The sequence below is a fragment of the Lepisma saccharinum genome, chromosome 28, assembly GCF_977018435.1.
Source record: "Lepisma saccharinum chromosome 28, izLepSacc3.1, whole genome shotgun sequence".
Classification (NCBI taxonomy): domain Eukaryota; kingdom Metazoa; phylum Arthropoda; class Insecta; order Zygentoma; family Lepismatidae; genus Lepisma; species Lepisma saccharinum.
The window spans coordinates 11,320,517-11,325,654 of record NC_139256.1 but is presented as its reverse complement, the minus strand read 5'-3'; positions in this window follow the sequence as shown (position 1 = coordinate 11,325,654).

The following is a 5,138-nucleotide window of genomic DNA, read 5'->3' as shown; positions in this document are numbered from 1 at the left end:
CAGACAGACACTTGAAAAAAAGTGGGAATATAATCAAAATGTCCATCAGCTATTCATTGATTTCAGAAAAGCATATCATTCGGTCAAAAGAGATAAATTATATAATATATTAGTAGAGTTTGGAATACCTAAGAAGCTTGTTAGTATGATAAAAGTATGCACCAGTGAAACAGAAAGTAAAATTCGTGTGGGTATTAATATGTCTGACAAATTTACAATTCATGATGGGTTAAAACAAGGAGATGCATTATCTCCATTGCTCTTTAATTTTGCCTTAGAATATGCTGTTAGGAAGGTAAAGAAACTAAAGAAGGACTAAAATTAAATGGTGTGACTCAGTTGTTAGCATATGCAGATGATGTAGACTTACTGGGGGATGATGTGAATACAATTAAGAATAATGCTAAAATATTTTTCAAAACTGCTAAAGAGATAGGTTTGGAAGTTGTTGCTGTTAGTTTTGTATTAGCAACTAGTAAAAATATATTATTTGTTTTATGAAAGAAAATACAGAAATATTCTTACGAATTGATATATATTACACTATATCCCATAATACATAATTAGAACAGTAACAGTGATAATGAAATGTCTTTCTTCTTATCAAAGATTTTTATCATTAACACAACTTAATTGTGAATGTTATAAAAAGATGACAGTCACAATAACCTCCCCTCCTGGGGTGAAGAAAATATAGACGTCATACTTTGGTGGCTTAAAAAGATACAAGATCTTAAATATGCACATCGAACAGTTACATAACTTTAAAATATTCAACATTCAAAACAACATTTAATACTATAACAAATCTTTCAAAGAATGACAATCAATTCAAAACTACGTTGTTACCCTTGCGCACCTATTTGTTAACATTCAACAACAACTCGTGTTTCTTCTTCAATGAACAGTGGAAGGGTTTGATATTTTGTAAATTGTGTCTACACTTTATCTGTTGTCCATCTAAAGACACCAAGTTCACGAAATTGTTCTTCACTTCCTCTACCAAAAATGGCCCCACATATAAGTCATAAAATTTATGGATAGTTTTGTTCAAGGCAGAACTTCTTGCATGATTCCTAACCATAACCAAATCACCTTGAACAATTGTAGGGGTTTCTGCGTTTGAATGAGTCTTCTTCCTAGATTTTGAACGTTTAGTTGTTTCAATTAACTGAATATATTTAGCTGTCCAAGACAATTCGTTCATCTCTTCTGGCCAGTCAATAACAGAAGTTATTTTATCCCGAACTTCCTCGTGTAGAAAAATTTCAGCCGGAGTGAAACCAACAACCTCGTTATATGAGTAATTTAGTAATTTTATAACATTTGTTAAAACTTTGGACCAAGATCTGTGGTTGGTTTTACAAAAGAGTCTAAGCAAACGAATGATCTCTTTATTATATCTCTCAATTGGATTCGCATGAGGCGAATATGGTGAAGTGAGAATATGCTTTACACCAATTGACTTCAAAAAATTTTCCCATTCATTGGATTTAAATTGTGATCCATTATCCGTTAACATAACTGTACACATAGGATAATGATGGAAATAACCTGAGTTAATTCTGTTGATAATTTCTCGAGTTGTTGCCTTCCTGGGAGGATAAGCCATAACATATTTGCTGGTTAATTCTACAATAGTCAGAATATGTTGATATCCTTGAGATAATGGCAATGGACCAATCAAGTCTAAAGATAAGAACTGATGTAATTTGTAAGAAGTCACGTGAAGCTCCTCTTTGGTAATATGTTGTGCTTTTTGTTTCGTCCTTGCACATTCCACACAATCACTTAAATATGACTTGACACTTCCTCTCATCTTAGGCCAGAAATAGAATTTAGAACACTTCTTATAAAGCTTAGAAAACCCAAAATGGCCAGCCAAATCATGTTGTTCATACAAAACTTTCTTGACAGCTGCTTCAGGTACAAAAACTCTCCAATGATTCGAGTTGGTAGATCTATAAAACAATTAATTTTTATGTAGTTTAAATATTCCCTGAATTTCGAAATGGTCATCACCCTTGACTAATATAGAAATTATACGTTGACATAATTCATCGTTTTGTTGTACTTTGATCCAATACAAAAAGTATTCTTCTTCAAGTAAATCAATATCTGTGCAGTTTACATGTAAAGTGGAAGGAAACAAATTGTTTTGTGACTTAATTGGATATCTACTTAACGCGTCCGCGGCCGTATTTGCAGAACCACTAACATGCTGAATTGTATAATCATAATTTTGCAATTTCAAAGCTCATCTATTAAGCCTTGGATTTAACGATCTTGCTGAATTTAACCAAGAAAGTGATTGATGGTCACAATGTATTACAAATGGTCTGCCCAATAGATATATTGAAAAATTTTCCACGGAAAAAAGGATGGCAAGACATTCTATTTCATGCACAGAATATGTTAATTCTGAACCTCGCAAAACTCTGCTCGCATACTGGATAATCAAAGTTTCACCATCGTCAGAATATTGCCATAAGACTCCACCGATTCCTATTTTACTGCCATCAGTATTTACATGGAAAGTGTTGTTCAAGTTAGGTTGAGCTAACATCTCCGGAGACAAAGCCAATTCCTTCAGACGTTTAAATGCCTGGAGATGTGCTTCATTCCATTCCCATTTCTTATTCGTTTTAAGTAAATCGTATAAAGGAGCCGCAATCATTGCAAACTTATCCACAAATTTTCTCCTCCAATTTACCATTCCTAAAAATTTTCTTAACGCTTTTCTATTTGTTGGAGTAGGATATTCAGTTATTGCTAGATTTCTTTCTGGATCTACAGCGATGGTTTCACCTGATACTATGTGACCAAGAAACTTCACTTCAGTTTTACAAAATGTGCACTTCGATAATTTGATGGACATATTTACTTCTCTCAAAGTTTTCAACACGTAGTCCAAATGTTTTAAATGACTTTCCAGTGATGATGAAAATATAAGAATATCATCCACATACACAATAAGAAATGAACTAGTATCATTGCCAAACACTTTATGCATTCTGTCGACAAAAACACTAACAGCACTCTTAATACCAAAGGGCAAAAAATGAAATTCCATTAAAATTCCACGATATGAGAAAGATGTGAACTTATAAGATCTAGGTGTCAGTGGTATTTGAAAATATCCACAAGTTAGGTTAATCGTCGAAAAGAATTTTGCGCCTCTCAACCTAGGCAAAAGTTCAGATATAGGTTCAACCTGTGTCATGGGTGAAATTACATGTTCATTCAGCTTCCTAAAATCAACAACAGGACGCCATAATCCACCTGCCTTTGGAACTATGTGGAGAGGGTTCCGGTATGGAGAATTACTTTCATGAATTACTCCCCACGTTTTCCATTTCTTTAATTCTTTCTCCATATCATCTCGCCTAGCGAATGGAATAGGGTACGTAGATGCCACTATAGGTTCATTCGTATCTAGCTCTATGTCATAAGCTTCCACCTTGGCTGCCTTTGGTTTGTCCGAAAACACATCTTGATACTTCAGTAATAAATTAAATAAATTATCAGCAACTCCAGCTTCACAATATTCGTTGCCATAAACTTTCTTATGGATATCTTCTTCGGAAGCTAGATAAGCAGAATCATTAACATGAGAAGATTAAAATGTCAAAGTTTTACAAGATCCAATTACGGAATTTTGCGAGCAAGTATTATTTGTGGAACTCGGAACAAAAGGAGCTGATACTTCCGTACCACTTGAATGAATTAGTTCAACAGTAAACATACGATAATTAATTATAGCCTTGTACTGCCACAAAAATGCTGCTCCCAAGATCAAATCGGCATGTAATTGTTTAACTACATATAAACCCACGTGGAAAAATTCATCTCCCAACTGCATAATGACATATTTAAAACCTACAACTTTTATACGATGCTCACCAGCGAAACAAGTCAACTGAATTCCTTCTATTGGTTCCAGCTTTATACTTGGCAATAAAGAACTTAGAGTTATCCAAACCTTGTAATCCAACAAATTACATTGACTACCAGTGTCAATTAAACAATTAAGAAACAAGTCACAAATTCTTCCCTGTATTTCTGGTGCTTCAAGTAAAGGTGTAGGAGTTCCTTTATCTGTAACAGTCCACTCAGGTTCTGAATCAAACCACTCCAGCAAAAATGCAACAGGTAAAACATCATCTTTATCAACGTCTAAATATTTAACTCTCTTAAAGTCACCGAGACAAGACTTAACATGCAAAAGGTAAGGATCATAATTACAAGTAAGCTCCATGTGGTCTTCCTTTGGCAGGGCGAATTGGAGCGCATTTCCCCGCCTTAGTTGTTTAATGTTCTCGGAGGGCTCCCACTAGTAACATTAGTTACTGAGGAACATTCTTGATTTAAACTAATGTCATTGCAATTCATTCCATTTCGGAAATTTCCATTGTTCCTTGCTGAAATCTCTGAGTTAGTGATATTGGAGTCACCTCGCAATTCTGTATTGGTCGGACTTTGAAATCTTCTATTCCTGTTGTATCTAGATGCATCTGTATTATTGCCATTACTAGCGTTCATTTGAGTGTTTGTTCTTCGATTGTTGTTATGAAAGTATAAACTTCGATCGTTACCTTGTCGCCTATAGCTCTCTTGGTTAACTCCAGATTGCCTATAGTTGTTTCTGGGATTCCTAGCAGCTGGTTGGCCCATAAGTCTCTCTGAAGCTACTGTTTGGGTAGATGAATCACTGCATGACTTATTTTCCATAGACACTTGCTTTACAAAATGCCTAGATTTTTCGAACCTATTCGAGTTGTACTCCCCACTTATATAATCACCAGGTAGTGACAAAGATTTAGTTTTATCACTAGAATATAAGTATATTGTCCTGAGTTTTTGTGTTAATTGTTTAAGGTTGGAAATTTCGTGACAACCTACATTCTTAGAAACTGTTTCTGGCAATTGCTTCAGAATTACTCTTATTATCTCAGCTTGTTTAGGCTTTTCTACAAGGTTGCAATAAGATGAATATACCTTCAATGCATACGCTTCTAATGATAAACCAGAAGATGTGTTGTACTTACGAGAACGCAAAACTGCCAGTTGGCTTTCTAACAAATCATTCGAAGCAAATTGTTCAAGAAACTTGCTCACAAAATCATCATATGATGAGA